This window comes from Triticum aestivum, chromosome 5D, assembly GCF_018294505.1.
Source record: "Triticum aestivum cultivar Chinese Spring chromosome 5D, IWGSC CS RefSeq v2.1, whole genome shotgun sequence".
NCBI lineage: Eukaryota > Viridiplantae > Streptophyta > Magnoliopsida > Poales > Poaceae > Triticum > Triticum aestivum.
This window is the reverse complement of record NC_057808.1, coordinates 276,279,638-276,307,019: the sequence shown is the minus strand read 5'-3', so window position 1 is coordinate 276,307,019 and position 27,382 is coordinate 276,279,638.

Genomic DNA, 27,382 nt, shown 5'->3' with positions numbered 1-27,382 from the left:
GCAGCCCTACCCCTCTCCCTCCTCCTCCTCTCCCGCGGTGCTTGGCGAAGCCCTGCGGGATTGCCACGCTCCTCCACCACAACCACGCCGTCGTGCTGCTGCTGGATGGAGTCTTCCCCAACCTCTCCCTCTCTCCTTGCTGGATCAAGGCGTGGGAGACGTCACCGGGCTGCACGTGTGTTGAACGCGGAGGCACCGTCCTTCGGTGCTTAGATTGGAATCAACCGCGATCTGAATCGCTACGAGTACGACTCCTTCATCCGCGTTCTTGCAACGCTTCCGCATCGCGATCTACAATGGTATGTAGATGCACTCCCCTTCCCCTCGTTGCTAGATTACTCCATAGATTGATCTTGGTGATGCGTAGAAAATTTTGAATTTCTGCTACGTTCCCCAACAGTGGCATCATGAGCTAGGTCTATGCGTAGTTTCTATGCACGAGTAGAACACAAAGTAGTTGTGGGCGTAGATGTTGCCAATTCTTCTTGCCGTTACTAGTCTTATCTTGTTTCGGCGGCATTGTGGGATGAAGCGGCCCGGACCGACCTTACACGTACGCTTACGTGAGACAGGTTCCACCGACTGACATGCACTAGTTGCATAAGGTGGCTAGCGGGTGTCTGTCTCTCCCACTTTAGTCGGAACGGATTCGATGAAAAGGGTCCTTATGAAGGGTAAATAGAAATTGGCATATCACGTTGTGGTTTTACGTAGGTAAGAAACGTTCTTGCTAGAAACCTATACAAGCCACGTAAAAACTTGCAACAACAATTAGAGGACGTCTAACTTGTTTTTGCAGCATGTGCTATGTGATGTGATATGGCCAGAAGATGTGATGAATGATATATGTGATGTATGAGATTGATCATATTCTTGTAATAGGAATCACGACTTGCATGTCGATGAGTATGACAACCGGCAGGAGCCATAGGAGTTGTCTTTATTTTTGTATGACCTGCGTGTCATTGAATAACGCCATGTAAATTACTTTACTTTATTGCTAAGCGCGTTAGCCATAGAAGTAGAAGTAATCGTTGGCGTGACAACTTCATGAAGACACAATGATGGAGATCATGATGATGGAGATCATGGTGTCATGCCGGTGACAAAGATGATCATGGTGCCCCGAAGATGGAGATCAAAGGAGCAAAATGATATTGGCCATATCATGTCACTATTTGATTGCATGTGATGTTTATCATGTTATGCATCTTATTTGCTTAGAACGACGGTAGTAAGTAAGATGATCCCTCACTAAAATTTCAAGAGACGTGTTCCCCCTAACTGTGCACCGTTGCGAAGGTTCGTTGTTTCGAAGCACCACGTGATGATCGGGTGTGATAGATTCTAACGTTCGAATACAACGGGTGTTGACGAGCCTAGCATGTACAGACATGGCCTCGGAACACATGCGAAACACTTAGGTTGACTTGACGAGCCTAGCATGTACAGACATGGCCTCGGAACACAAGAGACCGAAAGGTCGAACATGAGTCGTATAGTAGATACGATCAACATGGAGATGTTCACCGATGATGACTAGTCCGTCTCACGTGATGATCGGACACGGCCTAGTTTGACTCGGATCATGTATCACTTAGATGACTAGAGGGATGTCTATCTGAGTGGGAGTTCATTAATCAGATGAACTTCATTATCATGAACATAGTCAAAAGGTCTTTGCAAATTATGTCATACGCTTTAGTTCTACTGTTTAAGATATGTTCCTAGAGAAAATTTAGTTGAAAGTTGGTAGTAGCAATTATGCGGACTGGGTCCGTAAACTGAGGATTGTCCTCATTGCTGCACAGAAGGCTTATGTCCTTAATGCACCGCTCGGTGTGCTGAACCTCAGCGTCGTCTGTAGATGTTGCGAAACATCTGACATACACGTTTTGATGACTACGTGATAGTTCAGTGCGTAATGCTAACGGTTTAGAATTGTGGCACCAAAGACGTTTTTGAAACGTCGCAGAACATATGAGATGTTCCGAAGACTGAAATTGGGATTTCAGACTAGTGCCCACGTCAAGAGGTATGAGACCTCTGACAAGTTTCTTAAGCCTGCAAACTAAGGGAGAAAAGCTCAATCGTTGAGCATGTGCTCAGATTGTCTGAGTACCACAATCGCTTGAATCGAGTGGGAGTTAATCTTCCAGATGAGATAGTGATGGTTCTCCATAGTCACTGCCACCAAGCTAGTAGAGCTTCGTGATGAACTATAACATATCAGGGATAGTTATGATGATCCTTGAGCAATTCGCGATGTTTGACACCGCGAAAGTAGAAATCAAGAAGGAGCATCAATTGTTGATGGTTAGTAAAACCACTAGTTTCTAGAAGGGCAAGGGCAAAAGGGATACTTCATGAAACAGCAAATCATTTGCTGCTCTAGTGAAGAATCCCAAGGTTGAACCCAAACCCGAGACTAAGTGCTTCTGTAATGAGGGGAACGGTCACTGAAGCAGTACTACCCTAGATACTTGGTAGATGAGAAGGCAGGCAAGGTCGACAGAAGTATATTGGATATACATTATATGAATGTGTACTTTACTAGTACTCCTAGCAGCACCAGGGTATTAGATACCGGTTCGGTTGCTAAGTGTTAGTAACTCGAAATAAAAGCTGCGGAATAAACGGAGACTAGCTAAAGGTGAGATGACGATATGTGTTGGAAGTGTTTCCAAGGTTGATGTGATCAAGCATCGCATGCTCCCTCTACCATCGAGATTTGGTGTTTGCGTTGAGCATGATTGGATTATGTTTATCGCAATACGGTTATTCATTTAAGGAGAATAATGGTTACTCTGTTTATTTGAATAATACCTTCAATGGTCTTGCACCTAAAATGAATCTCGATCGTAGTGATACACATGTTCGTGCCAAAAGATATAAAATAGTAATGATAGTACCACATACTTGTGGCACTGCCATTTGAGTCATATTGGTATAGAACGCATGAAGAAGCTCCATGTAGATGGATCTTTGGACTCACTCGTTTTTGAAAAGATTGAGACATGCGAACCATGTCTATTGGTATATATGCATGAAGAAACTCCATGCAGATGGATCGTTTGGACTCACTTGATTTTGAATCACTTGAGACATGCAAATCATACCACATGGGCAAGATGACTGAAAGGCCTCGTTTTCAGTAAGATGGAACAAGAGAGCAACTTATTGGAAGTAATACATTTTGATGTATGCAGTCCAATGAGTGCTGAGGCATGCAGTGGATATCGTTATGTTCTTACTTCACAGATGATTTGAGTAGATGCTGAGTGTATTTACTTGATGAAACACAAGTCTGAATTATTGAAAGGTTCAAGTAATTTCAGAGTGAAGTTGAAGATCGTCGTGACAAGAGGATAAAATGTCTGTGATATGATCATAGAGATGAGTATCTGAGTTACGAGTTTGGCACACAATTAAGACATTGTGGAAAGTGTTTCACAATTAATACCGCCTGGAACACCATAGTGTGATGGTGTGTCCGAACATCATAACTGCACCCTATTGGATATGGTGCATACCATGATGTCTCTTATCGAATTACCACTATCGTTTATGGGTTAGGCATTAGAGACAACCGCATTCACTTTAAAAGGGGCACCACGCAATTCCGTTGAGACGACACCGTTTAGAGAAACCTAAGTTGTCGTTTCTTAAAAGTTTGGGGCTGCGATGCTTATGTGAAAAAGTTTCAGGCTGATAAGCTCGAACCCAAAGCGGATAAATGCATCTTCATAGAATACCCAAAACAGTTGGGTATACCTCCTATTTCAGATCTGGAAGCAAAAGTAATTGCTTCTAGAAACGAGGTCCTTTCTCGAGGAAAAGTTTCTCTCGAAAGAATTGAGTGGGAGGATGGTGGAGACTTGATAAGGTTATTGAACCGTCACTTCAACTAGTGTGTAGCAGGGCACAGGAAGTTGTTCCTGTGGCACCTACACCAATTGAAGTGGAAGCTTATGATAGTGATCATGAAACTTCGGATCAAGTCACTACCAAACCTCGTAGGACGACGAGGATGCGTGCTACTTCAGAGTGGTACGTGATCCTGTCTTGAGATATCATGTTGTTGGACAATACTGAACCTACGAGCTATGGAGAAGCGATGGTGGGCCCATATTCCGACAAATGGTTAGAAGCCATGAAATCCGAGATAAATGGATCTTTAAGAAGAAGACGGACGTGGACGGTAATGTTACCGTCTATGAAGCTCGACTTGTGGCAAAGAGTATTTCCACAAGTTCAAGGAGTTGACTACGATGAGATTTTTCTCATCCGTAGCGATGCTTAAGTCCGTCGGAATCATGTTAGCATTAGCTGCATTTATGAAATCTGGCAGATGGATGTCAAAACAAGTTTCCTTACCAGTTTTCGTAAGGAAAGGTTGTATGTGATACAATCAGAAAGGTTTTGTCGATCCTAAGGATGCTAAAAGGTATGCTAGCTCCAGCGATCCTTCCATGGACTAGAGCAAGCATCTCGGAGTCAGAATATACGCTTTGATGGAGTGATCAAAGTTTTTGGGTTTATACAAAGTTTGTTAGAAACTTGTATTTACAATAAAGTGAGTGGGAGCGCTACAACATTTCTGATAAGTATATGTGAATGACATATTGTTGATCCGAAATGATGTAAAATTTCTGGAAAGCATAAAGGGTTGTTTGAAAGGAGTTTTTCAAAGGAAGACCTGGATAAAGCTGCTTACATATTGGGCATCAAGATCTATAGAGATAGATCAAGACGCCTGATGATACTTTCAAAGAACGCACACCTTGACATGATTTTGAAAGAGTTCAAAATAGATCAGCAAAGAAGGAGTTCTTGGCTGTGTTACAAGGTGTGAGTATTGAGTAAGACTCAAGACCTGACCACAGCAGAAGAGAGAGAAAGGACGAAGGTCGTCCCCTATGCTTTAGACGTAGGCTCTACAGTATGCTATGCTGTGTACCGCACATGAAGTGTGCCTTGCCATGAGTTGGTCAAGGGGTACAATAGTGATCCGGGAATGGATCACATGACAGCGGTCGAACTTATCCTTAGTATCTAGTGGACTAAGGAATTTTCTCGATTATGGAGGTGAAAAGGAGTTCGTCGTAAAGGGTTACGTCGATGCGAACTTTGACACTAATCCGGATGACTCTGAGTAGTAAACCGGATTCGTATAGTAGAGCAATTATTTGAAATGGCTCCAAATAGCGCGTGGTAGCATCCACAAGATGACATAGATATTCGTAAAGCACACACGGATCTGAAAGGTTCAGACCCGTTGACTAATAACCTCTCTCACAAGCATAACATGATCAAACCAGAACTCATTGAGTGTTAATCACATAGTGATGTGAACTAGATTGTTGACTCTAGTAAACTCTTTGGATGTTGGTCACATGGTGATGTGACCTGTGAGTGTTAATCACATGGTGATGTGAACTAGATTATTGACTCTAGTGCAAGTGGGAGACTGTTGGAAATATGCCCTAGAGGCAATAATAAATAGGTTATTATTATATTTCCTTGTTCATGATAATCGTTTATTATCCATGCTAGAATTGTATTGATAGGAAACTCAGATACATGTGTGGATACATAGACAACACCATGTCCCTAGTAAGCCTCTAGTTGACTAGCTCGTTGATCAATAGATGGTTACGGTTTCCTGACCATGGACATTGGATGTCGTTGATAACGGGATCACATCATTAGGAGAATGATGTGATGGACAAGACCCAATCCTAAGCCTAGCACAAGATCGTGTAGTTCGTTTGCTCAGAGCTTTTCTAATGTCAAGTATCATTTCCTTAGACCATGAGATTGTGCAACTCCCGGATACCGTAGGAATGCTTTGGGTGTACCAAACGTCACAACGTAACTGGGTGGCTATAAAGGTGCACTACAGGTATCTCCGAAAGTGTCTGTTGGGTTGGCACGAATCGAGACTGGGATTTGTCACTCCGTGTAAACGGAGAGGTATCTCTGGGCCCACTCGGTAGGACATCATCATAATGTGCACAATGTGACCAAGGAGTTGATCACGGGATGATGTGAGTTACGGAACGAGTAAAGAGACTTGCCGGTAACGAGATTGAACAAGGTATCGGGATACCGACGATCGAATCTCGGGCAAGTAACATACCGATAGACAAAGGGAATTGTATACGGGATTGATTGAATCCCCGACATCGTGGTTCATCCGATGAGATCATCGTGGAACATGTGGGAGCCAACATGGGTATCCAGATCCCGCTGTTGGTTATTGACCGGAGAACGTCTCGGTCATGTCTGCATGGTTCCCGAACCCGTAGGGTCTACACACTTAAGGTTCGATGACGCTAGGGTTATAGGGAAAGTATGTACGTGGTTACCGAATGTTGTTCGGAGTCCCGGATGAGATCCCGGATGTCACGAGGAGTTCCGGAATGGTCCGGAGGTAAAGATTTATATATGGGAAGTCCTGTTTTGGTCACCGGAAAAGTTTCGGGTGATATCGGTAATGTACCGGGACCACCGGGAGGGTCCCGGGGGTCCACCAAGTGGGGCCACCGGCCCCAGAGGGCTGCGTGGGCCAAGTGTGGGAGGGGACCAGCCCCAGGTGGGCTGGTGCGCCCCCCACAAGAGGCCCAGGGCGCAGGAAAGGGGGGAAAGGGGGAAACCCTAGTCTCAGATGGGCCTAAGGCCCATCTAGTGGGGCGCCCCCTCTCTCCACCCCTTGGCCGCCCCCCAAGCCCCATCTAGGGCTGGCCGCACCCCTTGGGGGGGAACCCTAGATGGGGGCGCAGCCCTCCCCCTCCCCTATATATATTGGGGTTTTGGGGCTGCCATAGACACGAGAACGTCTCTCTTTCGGCGCAGCCCTACCCCTCTCCCTCCTCCTCCTCTCCTGCGGTGCTTGGCGAAGCCCTGCGGGATTGCCACGCTCCTCCACCACAACCACGCCGTCGTGCTGCTGCTGGATGGAGTCTTCCCCAACCTCTCCCTCTCTCCTTGCTGGATCAAGGCGTGGGAGACGTCACCGGGCTGCACGTGTGTTGAACGCGGAGGCACCGTCCTTCGGTGCTTAGATCGGAATCAACCGCGATCTGAATCGCTACGAGTATGACTCCTTCATCTGCGTTCTTGTAACGCTTCTGCATCGCGATCTACAATGGTATGTAGATGCACTCCCCTTCCCCTCGTTGCTAGATTACTCCATAGATTGATCTTGGTGATGCGTAGAAAATTTTGAATTTCTGCTACGTTCCCCTACAAGAAGAACTTCAAGAAGGACGGCAAGGGAGTTGCCGTGCCCGGTAAGCCAGTTACTGGGAAGAAGTCAAGGAATGGACCCAAGCCTGAGACTGAGTGCTTTTATTGCAAGGGAAGTGGTCACTGGAAGCGGAAACTGCCCCAAATACTTAGCGGACAAGAAGGCCGGCAACACCAAAGGTATATGTGATATACATGTAATTGATGTGTACCTTACCAGTACTCGTAGTAGCTCCTGGGTATTTGATACCGGTGCGGTTGCTCATTTGTAACTCAAAACAGGAACTGCGGAATAAGCGGAGACTGGCGAAGGACGAGGTGACGATGCGCGTCGGGAATGGTTCCAAGGTCGATGTGATCGCCGTCGGCACGCTGCCTCTACATTTACCTACGGGATTGGTTTTAAACCTCAATAATTGTTATTTAGTGCCAGCTTTGAGCATGAACATTGTATCTGGATCTCGTTTAATTCGAGATGGCTACTCATTTAAATCCAAGAATAATGGTTGTTCTATTTATATGAGAGATATGTTTTATGGTCATGCCCCGCTGGTCAATGGTTTATTCTTGATGAATCTCGAACGTGATGTTACACATGTTCATAGTGTGAATACCAAAAGATGTAAAGTTGATAACGATAGTCCCACATACTTGTGGCACTGCCGCCTTGGTCACATTGGTGTCAAACGCATGAAGAAGCTCCATGCAGATGGACTTTTGGAGTCTCTTGATTATGAATCATTTGACACGTGCGAACCATGCCTCATGGGTAAGATGACCAAGACTCCGTTCTCCGGAACAATGGAGCGAGCAACCAACTTATTGGAAATCATACATACCGATGTGTGCGGTCCAATGAGTGTTGAGGCTCGCGGAGGATATCGTTATGTTCTCACTCTCACTGATGACTTAAGTAGATATGGGTATGTCTACCTAATGAAACACAAGTCTGAAACCTTTGAAAAGTTCAAGGAATTTCAGAGTGAGGTTGAGAATCAACGTGACAGGAAAATAAAGTTCTTACGATCAGATCGTGGTGGAGAATATTTAAGTCACGAATTTGGTACGCACTTAAGGAAATGTGGAATCGTTTCACAACTCACGCCGCCTGGAACACCTCAGCGAAATGGTGTGTCCGAACGTCGTAATCGCACTCTATTGGATATGGTGCGATCTATGATGTCTCTTACCGATCTACCGCTCTCATTTTGGGGCTATGCTTTAGAGACTGCCGCATTCACTTTAAATAGGGCTCCGTCGAAATCCGTTGAGACGACACCGTATGAATTATGGTTTGGGAAGAAACCTAAGCTGTCGTTTCTAAAAGTTTGGGGATGCGATGCTTATGTCAAGAAACTTCAACCTGAAAAGCTCGAACCCAAGTCGGAAAAATGCGTCTTCATAGGATACCCTAAGGAAACCATTGGGTATACCTTCTACCTCAGATCCGAAGGCAAGATCTTTGTTGCCAAGAACGGGTCCTTTCTGGAGAAAGAGTTTCTCTCGAAAGAATTGAGTGGGAGGAAAGTGGAACTTGATGAGGTGATAGTCACCCCTTCCGAACCGGAAAGTAGCGCAGCGCGGGAAGATGTTCCTGTGGTGCCTACACCGACTGGGGAGGAAGTTAATGATGATGATCATGAAGCTTCGGATCAAGTTACTACTGAACTTCGTAGGTCCACAAGGACACGTTCCGCACCAGAGTGGTACGGCAACCCTGTCCTGGAAATCATGTTGTTAGACAACGGTGAACCTTCGAACTATGAAGAAGCGATGGCGGGCCCGGATTCCGACAAATGGCTAGAAGCCATGAAATCCGAGATAGGATCCATGTATGAAAACGAAGTATGGACTTTGACTGACTTGCCCGATGATCGGCGAGCCATAGAAAATAAATGGATCTTTAAGAAGAAGACAGACGCGGATGGTAATGTGACCATCTATAAGGCTCGACTTGTCGCTAAGGGTTATCGACAAGTTCAAGGGGTTGACTACGATGAGACTTTCTCACCCGTAGCGAAGCTGAAGTCCGTCCGAATCATGTTAGCAATTGCCGCATTCTATGATTATGAGATATGGCAAATGGACGTCAAAACGGCATTCCTTAACGGCTTTCTTAAGGAAGAATTGTATATGATGCAGCCGGAAGGTTTTGTCGATCCTAAGAATGCTAACAAAGTATGCAAGCTCCAGCGCTCCATCTATGGGCTGGTGCAAGCATCTCGGAGTTGGAACATTCGTTTTGATGAGATGATCAAAGCGTTTGGGTTTACACAGACTTATGGAGAAGCCTGTGTTTACAAGAAAGTGAGTGGGAGCTCTGTAGCATTTCTCTTATTATATGTGGATGACATACTATTGATGGGAAATGATATAGAATTCTTGGAAAGTATAAAGGCCTATTTGAATAAGTGTTTTTCAATGAAGGACCTTGGAGAAGCTGCTTATATATTAGGCATCAAGATCTATAGAGATAGATCAAGACGCCTCATTGGTCTTTCACAGAGTACGTACCTTGACAAGATATTGAAGAAGTTCAATATGGATCAGTCCAAGAAGGGGTTCTTGCCTGTATTGCAAGGTGTGCAATTGAGCACGGCTCAATGCCCGACCACGGCAGAAGATAGAGAAAAGATGAGTGTCATCCCCTATGCCTCGGCCATAGGGTCTATTATGTATGCCATGCTGTGTACCAGACCTGATGTAAACCTTGCCGTAAGTTTGGTAGGAAGGTACCAAAGTAATCCCGGCATGGAACACTGGACAGCGGTCAAGAATATCCTGAAGTACCTGAAGAGGACTAAGGATATGTTTCTCGTTTATGGAGGTGACGAAGAGCTCGTCGTAAAGGGTTACGTCGACGCTAGCTTCGACACAGATCTGGATGACTCGAAGTCACAAACCGGATACGTGTATATTTTGAATGGAGGAGCAGTAAGCTGGTGCAGTTGCAAGCAAAGCGTCGTGGCGGGATCTACATGTGAAGCGGAGTACATGGCAGCCTCAGAGGCAGCACAGGAAGCAGTCTGGATGAAGGAGTTCATTACCGACCTAGGGGTGATTCCCAATGCGTCGGGCCCGATGACTCTCTTCTGTGACAACACTGGAGCTATTGCCCTTGCCAAGGAGCCCAGGTTTCACAGGAAGACCAGGCATATCAAGCGTCGCTTCAACTCCATTCGTGAAAGTGTTCAAAATGGAGACATAGATATTTGTAAAGTACATACGGACCTGAATGTAGCAGATCCGTTGACTAAACCTCTCCCTAGAGCAAAACATGATCAACACCAGGACGCTATGGGTGTTCGATTCATCACAATGTAACTAGATTATTGACTCTAGTGCAAGTGGGAGACTGTTGGAAATATGCCCTAGAGGCAATAATAAATGGTTATTATTATATTTCTTTGTTCATGATAATTGTCTATTGTTCATGCTATAATTGTGTTATCCGGAAATCGTAATACATGTGTGAATACATAGACCACAACGTGTCCCTAGTAAGCCTCTAGTTGACTAGCTCGTTGATCAACAGATAGTCATGGTTTCCTGACTATGGACATTGGATGTCATTGATAACGGGATCACATCATTAGGAGAATGATGTGATGGACAAGACCCAATCCTAAGCATAGCTCAAAGATCGTGTAGTTCGTTTGCTAGAGCTTTTCCAATGTCAAGTATCTTTTCCTTAGACCATGAGATCGTGCAACTCCCGGATACCGTAGGAGTGCTTTGGGTGTGCCAAACGTCACAACGTAACTGGGTGACTATAAAGGTACACTACGGGTATCTCCGAAAGTGTCTGTTGAGTTGGCACGGATCGAGACTGGGATTTGTCACTCCGTATGACGGAGAGGTATCTCTGGGCCCACTCGGTAATGCATCATCATAATGAGCTCAATGTGACTAAGGAGTTAGCCACGGGATCATGCATTACGGTACGAGTAAAGAGACTTGCCGGTAACGAGATTGAACAAGGTATTGGGATACCGACGATCGAATCTCGGGCAAGTAACATACCGATTGACAAAGGGAATTGTATACGGGATTGATTGAATCCTCGACATCGTGGTTCATCCGATGAGATCATCGTGGAACATGTGGGAGCCAACATGGGTATCCAGATCCCGCTGTTGGTTATTGACCGGAGAGGCGTCTCGGTCATGTCTGCATGTCTCCCGAACCCGTAGGGTCTACACACTTAAGGTTCGGTGACGCTAGGGTTGTAGAGATATTAGTATGCGGAAACCCGAAAGTTGTTCGGAGTCCCGGATGAGATCCCGGACGTCACGAGGAGTTCCGGAATGGTCCGGAGGTGAAGAATTATATATAGGAAGTCCAGTTTCGGCCACCGGGAAAGTTTCGGGGGTTATCGGTATTGTACCGGGACCACCGGAAGGGTCCCGGGGGTCCACCGGGTGGGGCCACCTGTCCCGGAGGGCCCCATGGGCTGAAGTGGGAAGGGAACCAGCCCTTAGTGGGCTGGGGCGCCCCCCTTGGGCCTCCCCCTGCGCCTAGGGTTGGAAACCCTAGGGGTGGGGGGCGCCCCACTTGGCTTGGGGGGGAAGCCACCCCCTTCCCCTTGGCCGCCGCCCCCCCATGTAGATGGGTTCCAGGGCCGGCGCCCCCCTCCAGGGGGCCTATAAATAGTGGGGGGGAGGGAGGGTAGCAGCACCACAGCCCCTGGCGCCTCCCTCTTCCCCTGCAACACCTCTCCCTCTCGCAGAAGCTTGGCGAAGCCCTGCCGAGATCCCGCTATTTCCACCACCACGCCGTCGTGCTGCTGGATCTCCATCAACCTCTCCTTTCCCCTTGCTGGATCAAGAAGGAGGAGACGTCGCTGCTCCGTACGTGTGTTGAACGCGGAGGTGCCGTCCGTTCGGCACTCGGTCATCGGTGATTTGGATCACGGCGAGTACGACTCCATCAACCCCGTTCATTGGAACGCTTCCGCTCGCGATCTACAAGGGTATGTAGATGCACTCCTTTCCCCTCGTTGCTAGTATACTCCATAGATGGATCTTGGTGATGCGTAGGAAATTTTAAAATTCTACTACGATTCCCAACAGTATCATCTAGTTAGTCGTATTTGGGAGGTCCAGAGTCCAATCTGAGTTGAGCTCACAACCTAATGCTAGCCTGAAGAACCTCAGCAATGGACCCCTTGCAAATACAATGACCTATAAAGTAGCAAAACCTTTTTGAACCATACATATGTGATTTACAAAAAAACTGAAAAAACTCCAAACACTGGACGCCACTATCACACAAGGTGTAACAACTGGTTGGTTCTATCGCATTTGAGCTTTGGAACGCCACTACGATTTAGGATAAAACGTAGATGCTGGACCCAAAAGTCTCCTCTATCATCTCTCACCCGCACAGATGTCCCATATAATGGTTCTAGTCACCCTTTTTACAGTAAAGTTTGTCTCAGCTTATTAATTGGATCACTCAGTTAGTTAACTAGTGACATGTATGAACAATTTTCCAGCAAACTGCAATCTAGGCTCAAATCCGATAGAACCAACCAATTGGAACCCTTGAAAATTCCTCCACTTTTTCCTCGTTTTAAACGAGACCTAATTCTATAATTAATAGGTGATATCGATCAACATATACTTCCCTCAACATGTAAACATGCCACTTCAACATACAACTATGCATAGAAAAGGCACACCTCTACTTGCAACTATGCATGAAAAAAGACTTTCCACTCTACTGTGCTATTTATATTGAATAAATATTTTACAACGTAAGATAATTAAATACAATAAATCATATGTATTTTTAGTTTTAGTTCTCATATTATGAATCCAAATATTCACGTTCCATACAATCAAGATCTCATTTGAAATATATTGCAACAAATTCCTGCATCAATCGAACTCACAATAAAAATGAAAAATTCCTGCATCAATTGTACGGAGCACCATCGAGTTAGTCATATTTTGGAGGTCCAGAGTCCAATCTGGTTTGAGCCCAGAACCTAATTAATGCTAGCCTGAAGAACCTTAGTAATGGACCCCTAGCAAATACAGTGACCTCTAAAGTAGCGAAAACATTTTCGAACATATATATGTGATCTACAGAAAAGTGAAACCAGGAAAATCCCAAGCACTGGAGGGCCACTATCACACAAGGTGTAACAACTGGCTGGTTCTATTGCATTTGAGCTTTGGAACCCCACTACGATTAGGATAAAACGTAGATGCTGGACCCAAAAGTCTCCTCTATCATCTCCCACCTTACATTATCACATGCATGCATGCATACGGCGGCATTTAGCACCTCAGATTAGTTATCATGATTCATGAAACAGCAACAAGCACATGATTGGATCGATTCGATCTCCATCCAGGGAAAACACATAAAGAAGGACAAGTATATATGCCATGCCACATCCATGGAGTCCGACGCGCCGGACGGCAACGGCAACGGGCCGGAGAGAAAGGCGACGGCCGGGCTGTCGCGATCCAGGTGCGTCAAACCTTCACCGTTGCTGGTGACGCGGCAAAAGCCAACAACTGTCGCGCTTGTGCTCGTTATTCCCCGTCCTAGTACCTATGTGTTCTCCAATTCGTCATTGTCTAGTCATTTGATTTGGTTTGGTTTGCCCTTTGGAATCTTGAGTTGACGCTTCACAGTGGTAGGCCGATTGCTGGGAATAACGTCGGAGGGATGTGGACCATCCACGCATAAAATCTGGTAAGGTCTCTTCGTTCTTGGTTTCACAGATTATCTCCATGTGCAGTGGCACTTTGGGTTAGTTCCTGATCAAGAGACTGAGACGATTGAAAATTTATAGAGTATGAATTGCATGGAATCTCGAAAGAAAGGAAACTTGTGTTGTCTATGTCTTAAATTTCTCTAGCATTTAAAACGGCATGGCATCCGATTCTCTAGGTTCTCCTATTCATGCATCTCTTCTACAGTAAGTTTTTTGGCACATGGGAGGAGGATATGCCGTATTAGGATGTCGCTATAGGTCCCCAAAGAAACATGTCCTTGACATCATGGCGAGAAATCGACTGATGCCAGCCCCCCCCCCCCCCCCCCCCACCCACCCCCCAACGCTCAACACGAACGTCACGATTTTACTAGCGCTGATTCCAAGTGGTTGGTTGAAGGTCTGAAATGTATGTTCCTTTTATTTATTTATTATATTCTTTTATATATGCTGTCCGGGGGGCAACATATGTATCTCCACAATTCCTACTTTAAATTGTCGTTTATATATAAAAAATGTTCGTCTGCTCTCAACCTCAAATGCACATGCCATAAACGGTAACATAAAAGAATAGCAAATAAATTTAAAAAGTTATGATTTTTTAGACACAACATTGTTGAATGTTCATATTTTCATGCAGATTAATCATTCCCAATCTTGTGCACAAAAATATAATAATCCGGTGCACCAAAATGCTTTAAAAAATGAAAAAATAGTGTCAATCTTTTTGCCTAAAGCATTAGAAATGTTTTTCTTCACGAAAAATTACGCGTACATGGAACATTCAGCAAAGTTTGTTACCAAAAGTTCTTAATAAATTTTTAATTTGTTTTTACAGGCCACGAGGGTGCATTTGATCTCGGGAACATAAACTCTGACGTCAGTTAATACAAAGAAAGGTATGGTGCTTCCAAGGTCAAGGGATCAAAGTATAAAAACCATAAGTAAATAAGCCAGGGTTGGGATAACCGAAGACCCTGGAGACGAAGATGTACCCCGATGTTCACTCTCTTGGAGGGGAGCTAGTCACCGTTTGAGAGGTGAAGGAAGATTCAATAGTTGATCTGGTAGAGGACAAAGGCTCTAAAATTGCCAATTCAACTGCAGAGGTGTTAGTGGTCAACCCCGACTGGACAATGTTGTACATGACATATCTTTTAGGAAGGAGCTCCCCAAGGATGGGGTGGAGGCATGTCAAGTAGTGAGCTGATCAAAGGCGTACACAGTTCTCAATGGTGAACTGTAGAAGCACAACCCCACTGGCGTTTCTCATCGTTGTATCTTTCTTGAGGAACGCATGCAGATCCTCAACGAGGTTCATTCATGTATATGTGGGCATCATGCGTCCTCTCAGGCACTGGTTGCCAAGGCTTTCCAGACTGGTTTCTTTTGGTTAACTGCCCATGCTGATGCAGTTCAGATAGCCCTCACTTGTGTTGGATGTAGATGTTGTTGGGGAACATAGTATTTCAAAATTTTGCCTACGATCATGCAAGATCTATCTAGGAGAAGCATAGCAACGAGTGGGGAGAGTGTGTCTACGTACCCTCGTAGACCGAAAGCGGAAGCGTTAAGTAACGCGGTTGATGTAGTCGAACGTCTTCGCGATCCAACCGATCAAGTACCGAACGCACGGCACCTCCGCGATCTGCACACGTTCAGCTCGGTGACGTCCCTCGTACTCTTCATCCAGCTGAGGCCGAGGGAGAGTTTCGTCAGCACGACGGCGTGATGACGGTGATGATGAAGTAACCGACGCAGGGCTTCGCCTAAGCACTACAACGACATGACCGAGGTGGATATCTGTGGAGGGGGAGGGGGACTTCACAAGGCTAAGACAACTGTCAACTTGTGTGTCTATGGGGAGCCCCCTCCCCCGTATATAAAGGAGTGGAGGGCCGGCCCTCTCTATGGTGCGCCCCAAGGGGGATTCCTACTCCTAGTAGGAGTAGGTTTCCCCCCTTCCCTAGTTGGAGTAGGAGAAGAAGGAAGAGGGAGAGGGAGAGAAGGAAAGGGGGGCCGGCCCCCACCCCAATTCGGATTGGGCTTGGGGGGGGGGGGCGCCCTCCACCTGGCCGCCTCCTCTTCTCTTGCACTAAGGCCCAATAAGGCCCATTGGCTCCCCGGGGGGTTCCGGTAACCTCCCGGTACTCCGGAAAATGCCCGAACTCATTCGGAACCATTCCGGTGTCCAAACAGAGCCTTCCAATATATCGATCTTTATGTCTCGACCATTTCGAGACTCCTCGTCATGTCCGTGATCACATCCGGAACTCCGAACAACCTTTGGTACATCAAAACACATAAACTCATAATACCGATCATCATCGAACATTAAGCGTGCGGACCCTATGGGTTCGAGAACTATGTAGACATGACCGAGACTCATCTCCGGTCAATAACCAATAGCGGAACCTCGATGTTCATATTGGCTCCCACATATTCTGCGAAGATCTTTATCGGTCAAACCGCATAACAACATACGTTGTTCCCTTTGTCATCGGTATGTTACTTGCCCGAGATTCGATCGTCGGTATCTCAATACCTAGTTCAATCTCGTTACCGGCAAGTCTCTTTACTCGTTCCGTAATGCATCATACCATAACTAACTCATTAGTCGCATTGCTTGCAAGGCTTATAGTGATGTGCATTACCGAGAGGGCCCAGAGATACCTCTCCGACAATCGGAGTGACAAATCCTAATCTCGATCTATGCCAACTCAACAAACACCATCAGAGACACCTGTAGAGCATCTTTATAATCACCCAGTTACGTTGTGACGTTTGATAGCACACTAAGTGTTCCTTCGGTATTCGGGAGTTGCATAATCTCATAGTCATAGGAACATGTTTAAGTCATGAAGAAAGCAATAGCAACAAACTAAATGATCATCGTGCTAAGCTAACGGATGGGTCTTGTCAATAACTAAATGATCATCGTGCTAAGCTAACGGATGGGTCTTGTCAATCACATCATTCTCTAATGATGTGATCCCGTTAATCAAATGACAACTCATGTCTATGGCTAGGAAACTTAACCATCTTTGATCAACGAGCTAGTCAAGTAGAGGCATACTAGTGACACTCTGTTTGTCTATGTATTCACACATGTACTAAGTTTCCGATTAATACAATTCTAGCATGAATAATAAACATTTATCATGATATAAAGAAATATAAATAACAACTTTATTATTGCCTCTAGGGTATATTTCCTTCAGTCTCCCACTTGCACTAGAGTCAATAATCTAGATTACACAGTAATGATTCTAACACCCATGGAGTCTTGGTGCTGATCATGTTTTGCTCGTGAGAGAGGCTTAGTCAACGGGTCTGCAACATTCAGATCCGTATGTATCTTGCAAATCTCTATGTCTCCCTCCTTGACTTGATCGCGGATGGAATTGAAGCGTCTCTTGATGTGCTTGGTTCTCTTGTGAAATCTGGATTCCTTTGCCAAGGCAATTGCACCAGTATTGTCACAAAAGATTTTCATTGGACCCGATGCACTAGGTATGACACCTAGATCGGATATGAACTCCTTCATCCAGACTCCTTCATTTGCTGCTTCCGAAGCAGCTATGTACTCCGCTTCACACGTAGATCCCGCCACGACGCTTTGCTTAGAACTGCACCAACTGACAGCTCCACCGTTCAATATAAATACGTATCCGGTTTGTGACTTAGAGTCATCCGGATCAGTGTCAAAGCTTGCATCGACGTAACCATTTACGACGAGCTCTTTGTCACCTCCATAAACGAGAAACATATCCTTAGTCCTTTTCAGGTATTTCAGGATGTTCTTGACCGCTGTCCAGTGATCCACTCCTGGATTACTTTGGTACCTCCCTGCTAAACTAATAGCAAGGCACACATCAGGTCTGGTACACAACATTGCATACATGATAGAACCTATGGCTGAAGCATAGGGAATGACTTTCATTTTCTCTCTATCTTCTGCAGTGGTCGGGCATTGAGTCTGACTCAACTTCACACCTTGTAACACAGGCAAGAACCCTTTCTTTGCTTGATCCATTTTGAACTTCTTCAAAACTTTATCAAGGTATGTGCTTTGTGAAAGTCCAATTAAGCGTCTTGATCTATCTCTATAGATCTTGATGCCCAATATATAAGCAGCTTCACCGAGGTCTTTCATTGAAAAACTCTTGTTCAAGTATCCTTTTATGCTATCCAGAAATTCTATATCATTTCCAATCAACAATATGTCATCCACATATAATATTAGAAATGCTACAGAGCTCCCACTCACTTTCTTGTAAATACAGGCTTCTCCAAAAGTCTGTATAAAACCATATGCTTTGATCACACTATCAAAACGTTTATTCCAACTCCGAGATGCTTGCACCAGTCCATAAATGGATCGCTGGAGCTTGCACACTTTGTTAGCATCCTTTGGATCGATAAAACCTTCGGTTGCATCATATACAACTCTTCTTCCAGAAATCCATTCAGGAATGCAGTTTTTACATCCATTTGCCAAATTTCATAATCATAAAATGCAGCAATTGCTAACATGATTCGGACGGACTTAAGCATCGCTACGGGTGAGAAGGTCTCATCGTAGTCAACTCCTTGAACTTGTCGAAAACCTTTCGCAACAAGTCGAGCTTTGTAGACAGTAACATTACCGTCAGCGTCAGTCTTCTTCTTGAAGATCCATTTATTCTCTATGGCTTGCCGATCATCGGGCAAGTCAACCAAAGTCCACACTTTGTTCTCATACATGGATCCCATCTCAGATTTCATGGCCTCAAGCCATTTCGCGGAATCTGGGCTCATCATCGCTTCCTCATAGTTCGTAGGTTCGTCATGGTCAAGTAACATGACCTCCAGAACAGGATTACCGTACCACTCTGGTGCGGATCTTACTCTGGTTGACCTACGAGGTTCGGTAGTAACTTGATCTGAAGTTACATGATCATCATCATTAGCTTCCTCACTAATTGGTGTAGGAGTCACAGGAACTGATTTCTGTGATGAACTACTTTCCAATAAGGGAGCAGGTACAGTTACCTCATCAAGTTCTACTTTCCTCCCACTCACTTCTTTCGAGAGAAACTCCTTCTCTAGAAAGGATCCATTCTTAGCAACGAATATCTTGCCTTCGGATCTGTGATAGAAGGTGTACCCAACAGTCTCTTTTGGGTATCCTATGAAGACACATTTCTCCGATTTGGGTTCGAGCTTATCAGGTTGAAGCTTTTTCACATAAGCATCGCAGCCCCAAACTTTAAGAAACGACAACTTGGGTTTCTTGCCAAACCACAGTTCATAAGGTGTCGTCTCAACGGATTTAGATGGTGCCCTATTTAACGTGAATGCAGCCGTCTCTAAAGCATAACCCCAAAACGATAGCGGTAAATCAGTAAGAGACATCATAGATCGCACCATATCTAATAAAGTGCGGTTACGACATTCGGGCACACCACTACGCTGTGGTGTTCCGGGTGGCGTGAGTTGCGAAACTATTCCGCATTGTTTCAAATGAAGACCAAACTCGTAACTCAAATATTCTCCTCCACGATCAGATCGCAGAAACTTTATTTTCTTGTTACGATGATTTTCCACTTCACTCTGAAATTCTTTGAACTTTTCAAATGTTTCAGACTTATGTTTCATCAAGTAGATATACCCATATCTGCTTAAATCATCTGTGAAGGTCAGAAAATAACGATACCCGCCGCGAGCCTCAATATTCATCGGACCGCATACATCAGTATGTATTATTTCCAATAAATCTGTTGCTCGCTCCATTGTTCCGGAGAACGGAGTTTTAGTCATCTTGCCCATGAGGCATGGTTCGCAAGTACCAAGTGATTCATAATCAAGTGATTCCAAAAGTCCATCAGTATGGAGTTTCTTCATGCGCTTTACACCAATATGACCCAAACGGCAGTGCCACAAATAAGTTGCACTATCATTATCAACTCTGCATCTTTTGGCTTCAATATTATGAATATGTGTATCACTACTATCGAGATTCAACAAAAATAGACCACTCTTCAAGGGTGCATGACCATAAAAGATATTACTCATATAAATAGAACAACCATTATTCTCAGATTTAAATGAATAACCGTCTCGCATCAAACAAGATCCAGATATAATGTTCATGCTTAACGCTGGCACCAAATAACAATTATTCAGGTCTAAAACTAATCCCGAAGGTAGATGTAGAGGTAGCGTGCCGACGGCGATCACATCGACTTTGGAACCATTTCCCACGCGCATCGTCACCTCGTCCTTAGCCAATCTTCGCTTAATCCGTAGTCCCTGTTTCGAGTTGCAAATATTAGCAACAGAACCAGTATCAAATACCCAGGCACTACTGCGAGCATTAGTAAGGTACACATCAATAACATGTATATCACATATACCTTTGTTCACTTTGCCATCCTTCTTATCCGCCAAATACTTGGGGCAGTTCCGCTTCCAGTGACCAGTCCCTTTGCAGTAGAAGCACTCAGTCTCAGGCTTAGGTCCAGACTTGGGCTTCTTCACTTGAGCAGCAACTTGCTTGCCGTTCTTCTTGAAGTTCCCCTTCTTCCCTTTACCCTTTTTCTTGAAACTGGTGGTCTTGTTGACCATCAACACTTGATGCTCCTTCTTGATTTCTACCTCCGCAGCCTTTAGCATTGCGAAGAGCTCGGGAATTGTCTTATCCATCCCTTGCATATTATAGTTCATCACGAAGCTTTTGTAGCTTGGTGGCAGTGATTGAAGAACTCTGTCAATGACACTATCAACCGGAAGATTAACTCCCAGCTGAGTCAAGTGATTATGATACCCAGACATTTTGAGTATATGTTCACTGACAGAACTATTCTCCTCCATTTTACAGCTGTAGAACTTATTGGAGACTTCATATCTCTCAATCCGGGCATTTGCTTGAAATATTAACTTCAACTCCTGGAACATCTCATATGCTCCATGACGTTCAAAACGTCGTTGAAGTCCCGGTTCTAAGCCGTAAAGCATGGCACACTGAACTATCGAGTAGTCATCAGCTTTGCTCTGCCAGGCGTTCACAACGTCTGGTGTTGCTCCTGCAGCGGGTCTTGCACCTAGCGGTGCTTCCAGGACGTAATTCTTCTGTGCAGCAATGAGGATAATCCTCAAGTTACGGACCCAGTCCGTGTAGTTGCTACCTCATCTTTCAACTTAGCTTTCTCTAGGAACGCATTAAAATTCAAAGGAACAGTAGCACGGGCCATTGATCTACAACAACATAGACATGCAAAATACTATCAGGTACTAAGTTCATGATAAATTAAAGTTCAATTAATCATATTACTTAAGAACTCCCACTTAGATAGACATCCCTCTAATCATCTAAGTGATCACGTGATCCAAATCAACTAAACCATGTCCGATCATCACGTGAGATGGAGTAGTTTTCAATGGTGAACATCACTATGTTGATCATATCTACTATATGATTCACGCTCGACCTTTCGGTCTCAGTGTTCCGAGGCCATATCTGCATATGCTAGGCTCGTCAAGTTTAACCCGAGTATTCTGCGTGTGCAAAACTGGCTTGCACCCGTTGTATGTGAACGTAGAGCTTATCACACCCGATCATCACGTGGTGTCTCGGCACGACGAACTTTAGCAACGGTGCATACTCAGGGAGAACACTTGTACCTTGAAATTTAGTGAGAGATCATCTTATAATGCTACCGCCGAACTAAGCAAAATAAGATGCATAAAGGATAAACATCACATGCAATCAATATAAGTGATATGATATGGCCATCATCATCTTGTGCCTTTGATCTCCATCTCCAAAGCACCGTCATGATCACCATCGTCACCGGCTTGACACCTTGATCTCCATCGAAGCATCGTTGTCGTCTCGCCAACTATTGCTATCACGACTATCGCTACCGCTTAGTGATAAAGTAAAGCAATTACATGGCGATTGCATTGCATACAATAAAGCGACAACCATATGGCTCCTGCCAGTTGCCGATAACTTGTTACAAAACATGATCATCTCATACAACAATTTATATCATCACGTCTTGACCATATCACATCACAACATGCCCTGCAAAAACAAGTTAGACGTCCTCTACTTTGTTGTTGCAAGTTTTACGTGGCTGCTACGGGCTTAGCAAGAACCGTTCTTACCTACGCATCAAAACCACAACGATTTTTCGTCAAGTGTGCTGTTTTAACCTTCAACAAGGACCGGGCGTAGTCACACTCGATTCAACTAAAGTTGGAGAAACAGACACCCACTAGCCACCTGTGTGCGAAGCACGTCGGTAGAACCAGTCTCGCGTAAGCGTACGCGTAATGTCGGTCTGAGCCGCTTCATCCAACAATACCGCCGAATCAAAGTATGACATGCTGGTAAGCAGTATGACTATTATCGCCCACAACTCTTTGTGTTCTACTCGTGCATATAACATCTACGCATAGACCTGGCTCGGATGCCACTGTTGGGGAACGCAGTATTTCAAAAATTTACCTACGATCACGCAAGATCTATCTAGGAGATGCATAGCAACGAGCGGGGAGAGTGTGTCCACGTACCCTCGTAGACCGAAAGCGGAAGCGTTAAGTAACGCGGTTGATGTAGTCGAACGTCTTCGCGATCCAACCGATCAAGTACCGAACGCACGGCACCTCCGCGATCTGCACACGTTCAGCTCGGTGACGTCCCTCGTACTCTTGATCCAGCTGAGGCCGAGGGAGAGTTTCGTCAGCACGACGGCGTGATGACGGTGATGATGAAGTTACCGACGCAGGGCTTCGCCTAAGCACTACAACGATATGACCGAGGTGGAAATCTGTGGAGGGGGCACCGCACACGGCTAAGACAACTGTCAACTTGTGTGTCTATGGGGTGCCCCCCTCCCCCGTATATAAAGGAGTGGAGGAGGGAGGGCCGGCCCTCTCTATGGCGTGCCCCAAGGGGGATTCCTACTCCTAGTAGGAGTAGGTTTCCCCCCTTCCCTAGTTGGAGTAGGAGAAGAAGGAAGAGGGAGAGGGAGAGAAGGAAAGGGGGGCCGGCCCCCACCCCAATTCGGATTGGGCTTGGGGGGGCGCCCTCCACCTGGCCGCCTCCTCCTCTCTTCCACTAAGGCCCAATAAGGCCCATTGACTCCCGGGGGGTTCCGTAACCTCCTGGTACTCCGGAAAATGCCCGAACTCATCCGGAACCATTCCGGTGTCCAAACATAGCCTTCCAATATATCGATCTTTATGTCTCGACCATTTCGAGACTCCTCGTCATGTCCGTGATCACATCCGGGACTCCGAACAACCTTCGGTACATCAAAACACATAAACTCATAATACCGATCGTCATCGAACGTTAAGCGTGCGGACCCTACGGGTTCGAGAACTATGTAGACATGACCGAGACTCATCTCCGGTCAATAACCAATAGCGGAACCTGGATGCTCATATTGGCTCCCACATATTCTACGAAGATCTTTATCGGTCAAACCGCATAACAACATACGTTGTTCCCTTTGTCATCGGTATGTTACTTGCTCGATATTCGATCGTCGGTATCTCAATACCTAGTTCAATCTCGTTACCGGCAAGTCTCTTTACTCGTTCCGTAATGCATCATCCCGTAACTAACTCATTAGTCACATTGCTTGCAAGGCTTATAGTGATGTGCATTACCGAGAGGGCCCAGAGATACCTCTCCGACAATCGGAGTGACAAATCCTAATCTCGATCTATGCCAACTCAACAAACACCATCGGAGACACCTGTAGAGCATCTTTATAATCACCCAGTTACGTTGTGACGTTTGATAGCACACTAAGTGTTCCTCCGGTATTCGGGAGTTGCATAATCTCATAGTCATAGGAACATGTATAAGTCATGAAGAAAGCAATAGCAACAAACTAAACGACCATTGTGCTAAGCTAACGGATGGGTCTTTTCAATCACATCATTCTCTAATGATGTGATCCCGTTAATCAAATGACAACTCATGTCTATGGCTAGGAAACTTAACCATCTTTGATCAACGAGCTAGTCAAGTAGAGGCATACTAGTGACACTCTGTTTGTCTGTGTATTCACACATGTACTAAGTTTTCGGTTAATACAATTCTAGAATGAATAATAAACATTTATCATGATATAAGGAAATATAAATAACAACTTTTATTATTGCCTCTAGGGCATATTTTATTCAGATGTATGCTAAGTGCACTCATATGTCAGCTTCCGATTTGAAGACCATACCGCTTGCATGCCCCTTTGATCAGTGAGGTATCGGTATGGTGGGCTCAGCCAAGACTACTGGGGAGGTTTCACTCATCTCCTTGTAGTAGTCAACACGTTCACCAAGTGGATCGAGGCTAAACCGATCTCCAGGTGTGATGAGAAAACCAGAATCAACTTCATGGAAGGGGTCATCTTCAGATACAACATTCCCCATTTTATGACCACTAATAATGGGATTGAGCAGTGTCAATTGCCGTTTCGGCATGTTTTTTGTTTTTTTACGAAAATCAATTTTACCGGGCTAAAAAAATAAAAAAAAACCAGCGAAACATTCAATCCAGAATCTTTTGGAGAGCATCGACATAGGCGGGCCAGGGGAAACCCAGGGGACATGCTCCACCCCCACGCGCCAGGGGGTGCGTGGTGGGGCCACGTGCCCCCTAGACCTCCGATGCATCACCTATCTGTACCCGTGCCTTTATATACTCGTGAAACCCTTCAGGATTTTATCGCCATATTTTTTTCCTACCGCCGCACACATCTGTTTCGGGAATTCTTCACGATGCCCATCTCCATCGACTTGAAGGCCATCATGATCGCCTGTGAGTAGTTTCCTTTGGACTACGGGTCCATAACAGTAGCTAGATGGTTCTCGCTCCCTGTCTTCTCAATACAAAGATCACATGAGCTGCCCTACATCATTGTGATCCATCTGATGTAATCTGTTGGTGCGTTTGTTGGGTTATGATGAGTTATCACTTTATAATTTGATTAATCCATGAATCTTTTTGAGATCTATTTGGTTTCTTTGCTGCATAATTCTTATTCATATATGCTCTCTGGTCCATTCTTTCTTCTTTGGCCAAGTTTGGGGTTTGATCTTTAAAAGGGAGTTGTGTATGATAGGGGTTCAACCTTGCAAGTAACCTGCTGCGGTGACAGAAAATGGAGAAGGCTTGTATTGTGTTGTTGTCACTAGGGATAAAAAGATGGTTGCATAGTTGTCCTTTGCACGCAGGGTGAAAACAATATATCATCTACTTCATGTCATCATGCTTATTGCAATACTCTATTTTTACATAATACTTTAAGATGCATGCTAAATAGCGGTCTAGGGTGGAGTATTAGCTATAGATGCACTTGGATGACGACCTATAGATATTGGGATGTGATACCCATATGTTAATTATGCCATGGACATTCATACTCGTGAAAACTGCAATTTAATCGCTGCCCAACTATAATTTATTTGCCACACTATGCTTTCTCTTGGAGAGAGACCACTAGTGAACCTATGGATCCAGTCCATTTTCTTCCTGTAAAACTTCCAATCTAAATCAACTCTCTTTTATTTTCTCGCTTTTACATTCTCATTAAGTTCAAGCCATTCTCTGTTTCCATCCTTGTTTTAATCCTTTGTAACTAGCAAGCTAGTGAAATTGACAATCCCACTAGTCCCGTTGAGAGCCGAGGAAGTTTCGCATTTGTGTATGCAAGTGCTGATAATTGGTTGTGATTCCTAAACTCCTGTAGGTTCAATAATCCTTGAGGTCACTTGAGAAAAATTGTGGCTTGCTACAAACCTTGCATTTGGGCCCAACACCTTCCTTGCATTTTGTCGACCTCCGATGGGGAGGGGGGGGGGTCGGGAGCTCCCCTGGTTGATGTTGTGGACGAGAGGAGAAAGGGGGACATGTAGGTCCCGCCTGTCATAACATCCAATATAACGGTCAGATAAACATAGTTAGCTTTTGTGCCATGTTAGCACTTACACATGGGCCACATCTGTCGTAATCATGGTTAGTTTTCAGCAAATCGGTCATCCGTGTTTTTTAAACGTATTAACTTTGAAGTGGTAGTGTTTTGTCAAAAAAAGGTGGAATTTCGGACCCTAACCTTGAAACCGGTAGTTTTATGCTATGTACTCCCATATTTCATACATGTGTGGCACACTTTTACGACAATTTTTTTGGAAATAAATAACATAATGTGTTATTTTTTGGGAAAATTCTGATCTATTCATCAACTATCACAACGGTACAAAGAACATTACAAGTAACAAAACTTACATCTATGTCTGTAGACCATCGCGATGACTACAATCACTATAGCAAGCTCAAGGCGCGTCACCGTCATCGCCCCTCCATCATCGAAGCCGGACAAACCTTATTGTAGTGCACAATTAAGAAGTCATCGTGATAAGACCCCAAAGGACCATCACACCAAAACATCAACAATTGACGATGAAAATAAGCGTAGATTGAAAGGATCCAACCTATAAACACACGATGAATGAAGGACTAACACCGACCGAATCCACAAGACCCGTCAGAGATGCACCTCCACACACTCCCCGACAATGCTAGACGCATCAGACTAGATGGGAGGATCTTATTTCATCTTTAGGAAGCCGTTATCGTCTCGCCTTCCTGAAGAAGACACGGACTTTAATCAACCCTAAAAATCACCTAAAAGCAGAGCAACAATCTTTTAACGGGCAAGGGCAGGGTCCATTGTGCCTCCATGGCCGGCAGACCCGCGCCGACACTGATGGGAGACAGGTAAACAATAAAACGTTTATTATATGACATATATGTAAACCACCACCCGTTAAACGAAACTGATTGGTCGGTCAATCCTCTTTCATCCGCGAGGTACTAAAGAATGCTGAAATGATAAGGGGACGAAGGACGCAGCCCGCGAACAGAGGTCCATCCATGTGCAGCAGCTGGATCCACGGCTGCGCTGACATGACCAAGAGATAATCAAGCTGCAGCCGACGCACATGCAACTCGTGTGTCTCCGGCCATTTCCTCGCCACCTAACCTAGAGCGCAGGTTGACATAAAAAAAAGGAGTGAAGGCCGTCGAGTCATCATGCGTTTGCCATCTGCAGTCTCCACGCTCCGGAGACGAGATTGGGTCGGGTGACACGCAGGGCGTGAAGCACGCTGCTATGGGCAGAGACGGCAAACCAGGGACAACGATAGCCTTGAATGGACTGCGCTGAAGTGACGCCAATAATACGTACTACGGTGAGAGGAAGTTGGCCGCATTCGGATGATTGCTACTTTGACTGCAGAATAGGCTGCAACGAGCATGTGCAGTTTCAGCTTCCGGGTTCAAATGCACCCTCCTGGATAGTAAAATAAAAAAAGATAGTAAACAAAATTTTAAAA